Consider the following 8,456-nt stretch of genomic DNA (forward strand, 5'->3'; position numbering starts at 1 on the left):
AGTAACAAAATTAAATATGGGGGAAACATCAATAGTACATGTTCATCAGAATCATGTGTGAAACTTTTTAAAAAATACAGCAGGTGGGCCCTTATTGTTGGATGGTTCGGGATATTGGCATGTGGCCCAGGTACTTTGAGAAAAATCAGTTATACCACCCCTAACACACACACACGCGCACCGCCCCCCCCAAAATAAATACATTCTAAAATGTATGTGGATGATTCTGATAAACTGAGTTAAGACTACTTGATGCAGCAAAAGGCATCTTATGTAAAATCAGCCTCCTGAGAAAAGAGTATTTTATCTTAAAATTCACCCTAATGCCATTGATTCTAAATATATGGGTCCTTTAAAGTTTGGTAGAATGCTATATCACCCTAAAGGCCCTTTCTCAATGCTCACTCCTTCCAAAAAAAAGTACACCATATTCTTTTTCTTCTTCTATCCTAATTCATCTTTTTTCTGTAGCTCTCCTATGAAACACTTCACATCCTATTTTGTACTGTTTACTTAGGTGCATTGTTGTTAATAGCAGACACTTTTGATTATCTTATTTCCCACAGAGCCTAGAAAATTATTTTGAATGTCACATAATCAGCATTCAGTTTGTTGAGAAAACAAAATGAATGAGGAATAGATGACTACACAAAGGATAATAATAATGCAAAACCAGTGTAACGTAGTTAAATATCAGCTAACCCAGTAGTCAAGAGACTTAGAGCAAGCCCTGCTCTGCTGTTAAATCAAATATGGCCTTGAATTCACTGAACCTCTCCTTTTTTACCAATACATTTTATAGAAATATTGGGTAAGATTTTAAAAGACTCTTTAAATGCATGTAAAATTTGAAACAAATAGTCAACAGTTCTCTTTGACTAAATTTGAAAAGTGCCTTTTTTCCCTATGTCTCAAAATGTATATCTACCTCATTCATCAAGTCATGATATTGTAGATAGTTTTCATTAATTATTGTGATTTTAGAACAAAGATGTTATAGGACATCAAATATCCGTGCTCCCAATTTGTGCCTGAATTTTATTATATGACTGGACTAGTTGTCTATGATATATAACAAATTACACAGACTTAGTGAATTTTAACAACATATACTTATCATAGTTTCTATAGGACATTAGTCTAGGCAAGTTTAGCTAGTTTCTCTGCTTTAGGGTGTAAGCTGCCATCCAGGGGCTGGCTGGGGCTTCAGTCAGAGGCTTGACTTGGGAAAGGTCTCATTCCAGTTTCTCTAAGGTACTTTCCATAACCGAGGGAGACAATTTAAGTTTTCCGCTACTTCGTAAGTAGAATCTCCCTTCCTGTTTCCTGATAACATTTTCCTTTCTTCCTTCTGAGCCCTAACTGGTAGCATCCTCAACATCTGTATTTCTATAAACAGTCTGTTCAGGTTGACTTAGGTTCTATTGTGCTTATCAAAACCACTTCCTGGTTCCAAAGGCACTCTTACATTTTAGTCATTTTTTTACATTATTCCCACTTGTGGTACTAAAATCTTACCTAAATCTCTATTACTTTTCTACTGCTTTATAACAATTTAGCACAAACTTAGCAGTTTCAAATAACATGTATTTATTATCTCATAGTTTTGTGGTTCCAGATTCAGAATTCCAAACCTTAACCATCCATCTAGTTCTTGCTCCTAGATTCTCTTGTCTGCACAGCATGGAGGCCAAGTCCTGCCCTCTGCTGACCACCCCGTGGTTTCCCCAAAGGCAATCTCTGCTCCTCCAGCCAAGGGGTCAACACAGCAGGGGTGAATGGTGGGACGGCCTACCTGGGTCCTCTACTCAGGGTCTCTTGAGGCCACAGTCAGTTTCTCCATGAGGCTGCGTTGTTATCTGGAGACTCCACTAAGGAATGTTCTACTTCTAAGCTCATTTGAGTTATTAGCAGAATTCATTTTCTTGATTCTGTATGACTGGAAGCCCTGAGTTTTAGTTGGTTAAGGAGAGGATTAGGTAGCAGAGGACCGTGGTCAGCCTCTAGGGGCCGAGAGCCCCCAGATGACAGCTGGCAGGAGAATGGAAACCTCAGTCCTATAGTTGTAAGGAGATGAGTTCTTCAAACAGTCTGAGGGAGCCTGGCAGGGAACTGTTCCCTGTTTTAGCTTCTGGTGGGAGCTTAATTCTAGTCAATACCTGAATTGCAGTCTGGTTTAACTGTTAGAATGATGATTATAATTAGCACTTCAAGCTTATGCTATTTCTAATTTACTATATGAGCACAAGCAAGTCATTTAGTTCTTGAAACTCAGTTTTCTCATACACAGAACAATGTAACATAATAACTCAGCACAAAGACCCTGTAATCAGAATTGCTGGGTTAATATTGTAGCTTTGCTCTGTATTAGTTATTAACTTCTGAAAGCCTCAGTTTCTTTTTCTATATAATGCTGCCATATCATAGGGTTGTTCTGAGGATTAGATAAGATGCTTATGTAAAGTCTTTGCATGGGTATCTAGTACATGTAAAGTATTTAATGACTATATATTATTAAAATGGGAAATCTTATGGGCCTTCTTATATAAGATTAAGCAACTTTGTGTAAAGTGCTTTCTAGGAACTAACATTGTGAAAACAATATTTGACATATTACTAAATTTCATAAAAATCTTCCCAACCTAAGGATACAATTATGTTTCTTAATGTCAAGGAAAGATGATTTTTCAATGTTTTGATAAAAAGGTTACATTAATTTAAGAAAATACATTAAATTAACAAATATTCCTTAGATCTCAGGTGTATTACTGTCAGAATGGCAGCTTCGTTCCTGAATCTTATTTTATAGTCTGTGTATTCTTTTCCCAGTTATAAATTCTGAAATTGAAGTCCTCATGAAATGAAGGAGACAGCCAGACGGGTTCTGCCATATCTAGGCATCAGTTAAAAGCATAATTCTCAGTAGCATCCTGCTGGCTCTATATTGTCCACCTACTTCTTTGTTAATGAGATTTTTGATCTAACCACCACAGTATCTACAATTTCAGTTATGCCTTCCCTCTCATTTCTTTCATAATAATTTTCTATGCCACTTTCTTTTTATAAACGTCTGTCTTAGTCTGTTTGGGCTGCTATAACAAAATCCTGCAGGCTGGATGGAGCAGACAAAAAACAGAAATTTATTTCCCACAGTTCTAGAGGCTGAAAGTCCAAGATCAGGGTATCATCACAGTTGGATTCTGGCAAAGGCCTTCTTCTGGGTTGCAGACCACTGACTTCTCGGTATGTCCTCACATGGTAAAAATGGTTAGGGATCTGTGTGGAGTCTTTTCTATGTGTGATCTAATCCCAGTCATGAGGATTTCTTCCTCATGATCTGGTCAGGTCCTCCAGGGCCCATCTCCTAATACCATCACCTTCAGGGTTAGGCTGTCAATATACAAAGTTGAGGGGATGCAGACAGACTGTAGCAATATGCAACATTTGTCTCAGGGCCAGCCATTTGGACTTCTAAAGAAATGAGGTACAAATAAGTAAAATCTTTAATAAGGGCAGGTTTATAAGAGCAAGATCAGTTTGATATGATAGAATAGACATTAAATGAGGAATCAGATGATATAGGTTTCTGTCGAGCACTAATTTACAAGTTAAATCATATTTAAGATTCTTGATTCTTGTATCATGTGAGGAAATTAAACTACATATGAAGTCTCTTTTAACTACAAAATCTATGTTTCTATATTTTAGAGTTTCAGTAAGAGTTGAAAGTAATTGAGCCAGAAATCAAGATGGGATAAGAAAGCCCTTGTCTGTGATACTCTATAGCTTTATTATCCAGAGGCACTTGAGTCTTTGTGGGCAGCCTTGGAATAGATTTTTTTCAAAGTGGCACAGGCCATCCTCCTCCTCTCTCACCCTCCGGCCCTTCTCTGCAGTTAATATCACACTATTCATCTAGGAATGTGAAATAATGGACAGAAAGGTGTTTCTTGAGAAACATAGCTAAAAAGAGTTTCCAAAATCAGACTCTGGATAGCTTTTTGGGTACATCTTAAGAATAAGTTATCTTTAAAATCTTGTTGTTTTAAATATATAAACACATTTCATACCTAGGTTCTCACCAGTATTAAATAAAAAAAGTATTAAAGCTATTTTTATTTGTTCTATCTTTATTCAAGGCATGCATAGTATATTTTCAAGGCTGCATTGTGTGATGATATTTCAAAGTTAATTACTTCCTACTATCAATAGACTTAAGAAATAAAGTTCACTTGAGTCTTTCATATTTAAACATTGACTTTAAATATTTTATAAAAACAGAAAATGTAGTTTGGTAAGGTGCCAATATATACATTTATTACCAAAATGTAGTTTGGTAACGCGGAAATATATACATTTCCAACGTAAAGTAATCCAGTGGTATAGATGTAGAATGTGATATCATTTTTCACTATCATTAATGAAATGAGACCTAAAATCCAAGAGTAATTGTGAGGAGAGATGAAACGAACATTTATTTAGAAGTTTTCTTACCTCTTGATGAATCATATCGCTCAAGGGAGAATTCATTTCCAGAGTACATATATCCAAAGAGAATTTATTAAACTTCAGAACCAAAAAGCCAGCTGCGAATGAAAGTACAATTTCATTGAAAGAAAAATATATAATTGGACTTTTCTCCCCTCTATATTTTTTAAAGATTTAATAAAGAATTAGAGTTAAGAAAAGGGAATTATATTTACTTGGTTTCTTAGAAAACAGGGAATTTGTAATTTTGATGACCAATTTAAGGTAAAATATAGGACTATTACCTGTAAAAATTCTGAAATCTCAGTATTATTTTCTAGTGCTGGATTTAAAGAATATTCTTGAAATGTTTTCAAACTATTTATTAGCTAAAGAAGATAAAAAAGCCTCTTGATTTTTTTCCTCCTCATTTTTAATGAGTATACAGATGATTTATGTATACTTATTCTCATGAATTAAGGTGCTGGAAATCTTCTGTTTTATAAACATATTGTGGCAGAAAAACTATTTTTACCTGTTTTTATTTTCATTAAAATCATTATACTTAAGTAAGGAAGATTATATGACAGACAGATTTTTTTTACTGTTGTTGAAATTTGACAGTGAATTACAAGACATTGTTAGTAAAGTACAAGAAGTACAAAAATACAATACTGAACACAAAAGAGATATTAATATTAGACTCTACCACAAACAAATGTCTGTTGTGAAAACTGGGAATTTGGCTAGTCATATTTATTATTTGCTTTAAACAATAAATAAGTGCAAACTTTTTAATGTAACTTTAAGAATCAATATAATTAATTTTTATGTCTACCTAACCTCATGTTACAAAATAAAACCTAATTATTTCATTTATCTTTTAGGATTTATATAATTTCCTTTTTAGTAGTGAAAATACATACTTTGCCTGATTTCTCTTCTCTAATTTTGTTGATGTTTGTTTTGTAACCCAAAATCTAGTTTGTCTTGGTCAATATACATGCACAATTGAAAAATAATATATGTTCTGTTGTTGGATAGAATGTACTATAAATTTCAATTTGGTCAAGTTGGCTGAAAGTTCAAGTCTTCTAAATCTTTACTGATTTTCTGTCTTCTTACATTGATTACTTAAGTGAGAAGCTACCAAGTATACTTATGGATTTTTCTATTTCTTTTTTTAGTTTAACAATATTTGCTTCATGTTATTTGAAGTGCTATTGGTAGGTTATATATATTCAGGATTTTATGTTTTCCTGATGAATTGACTACTTTAAAATTATTTGATGTTCTCCCATATCCTTGGCAATATTTCTTATGCCAAAATATGTGTATATATTTCTGGTTTATACAAGCTTTCTTTAACTAATATTGCATGGTGTAATTTTTTCCAAATTTTTACATTTAACTATTTAAAGTTGGTTTCTTATACACATGACATAATTTGGTCTTTTAAAAATTTAATTTGACAATCTCCTTTTAAAATTGGAGTATTGCAGTCATTCATATATAATGCAATTATTGATATGGTTGATTTAAATATTCTATCTCATTAGATATGTTTTCTGTGTCCCATATATTCTTTGTTCTTTCTTTGGCTTTTCTTTTGTTCATTTGGATTGAATATTTTTTATTCCTTTTTTTATTGTTCAGTCAGTTATATCTTTAATTTTTAAATTAATGGCATAGATTTTATAAAACACATCTTTAACTTATAATCTACTTTCAAATAATATTATACCACTCCACATCAAGTACATGAAATTTAAAACAGTATGTTCTCAAATCTTTCCTCTCATTTTTTGTGCTATTTTTAAAATACATTTTATGTTAATATGTCTTATAAATTTCAACATATGTTGTCAGTAGTTTTGCCTTAGATAGTCAATTATCTTATAATGTGATGTGATATAAGACAAAAATGTTTTATATTTACCTTCATTTTTGCGATTTCTTTCTTCTTTATTTATTTTTGTCCATTCGAATATCTATATGATGACAAGCTTCTGTTACATACCTTTCTATGGTATTTATTGTAAAGTAAGTCTCTTGGCAATAAATTTTCAGTTTATATTTTTCTGAAATGGTCTTTGTTTTACTTTTGAAATATATTTCACCAGATATTGAATTCTGAGTACCCTCCCTCTGCCAAATTTTTTTTAAATTGTTTCTCAGAAGTATGCTTTAATTATTTTTGTTCCTCTTTATAAAAAAAAATTTTGGCTGCCTTCAAGCTTTTCTCTTTACTTTCAGTCTAAAAATTATTTTGTTACAATATGAGTTTTGGTTGTTATAATACTATGGTTTTTCTGTGCTGTATTTTGTTGTCTGTCTTAATTTTTAGGGAGTTCTCAGCCATTATCTCTTCAAATATTTCTTTTGCCCCTTTTTCTCACTCTTCTCATTCTAGAACTTCAATTACATGTAATTTAGACTATTTGAATAATTTCTTAGTTTCTGGATGCTTTCTTCTATTTTTCTTTTAAAATCGTTTTCTTCTTTAAGCTTGAGTATAGATGATTTCTACTGACTGTTGAGTTCATCAAAATAATTATCACTAATATTTTATTTCCAACATTCCCATTCAATTCTTTCTTATAGATTACATCTTTCCATTAAAATTTTCTATCTAGTAATATATGATAATCAAATTTTTCCACTTAAATATTTCATATATTAATTATAGTTGTTTTCTATTTCCTGTTTGATAGCCACAATATCTGGATAACCTCTTAATCTGCTTCTGTTTATTGCTGTATCTCTTAAAAATGAGTATTCTCTAGTCTACAGCCATGTCACCCTGAACAAGCCCGATCCTTTCTGATCTTGGACCCTCAGTAGGCTTGGGCCTGGTTAGTACTCAGATGGGAGACCACCTAGGAAGACCAGGTACTGTAGGCATAATAAAATAAAAATAAGGGATTGTAAACTGACAAGGTCCTTGCAATCTGTGAGGTCAACCAAGGGTTGCCTCACCTTAAAAAAAAAAAAAGGTATTCTCTGACTTTTCATGTGTCTTATACCTTTTGATTGAATAACAGCTCTTTTATGTAGAACAGTAGGGACTGAGATAAATTTTGCTTTCCTCAGGGAGTACTCATTGCCTGTTTTCTCAGGCCTGGGTATAGGTGATTGATTCAATCTACTCAAGAGTCAAACTGTTTGGATTTTGTCATTGCTAGTATTGTTTTCTTGGCACTGTATTCTTCATATTTCTCTAGGAGAGGGCTCTAGATATCTTGTGCTTTAATATAAAACCTGGAGAACTAATGGTTTTTTTCTCAGTGTTTTTACTCCTCCCTAAGCTTTCTGATTTCCCTCCTCACTTGTTCTACAGAGGGAGTCTCTATTGATGCTCTTTTTGATCCCCCAACAGTGGACTACTCTTGCTTGTTACTTATTCCTAGGCTTATGATAAAGCAGGGGCAGATCTCTGCTGCCCTTGTGCACTTAAATCTAACCTTGTGCTCCTGGGCATCAGGATGAGGCTTCTTAGAAACCTGCCATTCTTCCTTATATCTTGCCTGGGAGGGAGTTTATTAACTCCTGAGGTTATTAACCTCTGCTACTAATCAGTATAGGATCCTATGCCCAGGATGCTTTCCTGACCCTCTACCAGGGCCAGAAAGGTTTTGCATCTACCCTACCCCCAGCATCAATGTGTAATTGCTTGTGTCTAGGGCATGAATAGTCGCCCTATACCTTCCCTAGAGACATACATTATTTTCTTCTCCTCCAGAAGAAGAAGTCATCCTTCCCTGAGGCCTTGTAGCAAGAATATATTTTGCCCTTTCCTTAATAGTGTCATTCTTTTTTTCATCAGTTTTGCTAAGGAATTATTAGTATCAACAGAATAAGAAATAAAAATAGAATAAGAATTAGAAAACTTAAACAGCATAAATAAATATAGATATGGATAAATAGATATATGTTTGTCTTTGTGTCTCTAAGGTAGGGAGGGGAGGGAGAAGAAGAAAGTGGGGAGA

The 8,456-nt window shown here is 33.4% G+C and overlaps 1 pseudogene; it reads left to right on the forward strand.

Annotated features, from left to right (window-relative positions):
- The first annotated feature begins 7,252 nt into the window (after positions 1–7,252).
- On the forward strand, positions 7,253–7,371 carry LOC112480971 (annotated as a pseudogene).
- The last annotated feature ends 1,085 nt before the right edge of the window (positions 7,372–8,456 follow it).

This window comes from Pteropus alecto, unplaced genomic scaffold, assembly GCF_000325575.1.
Source record: "Pteropus alecto unplaced genomic scaffold, ASM32557v1 scaffold20, whole genome shotgun sequence".
NCBI classification, from domain to species: domain Eukaryota; kingdom Metazoa; phylum Chordata; class Mammalia; order Chiroptera; family Pteropodidae; genus Pteropus; species Pteropus alecto.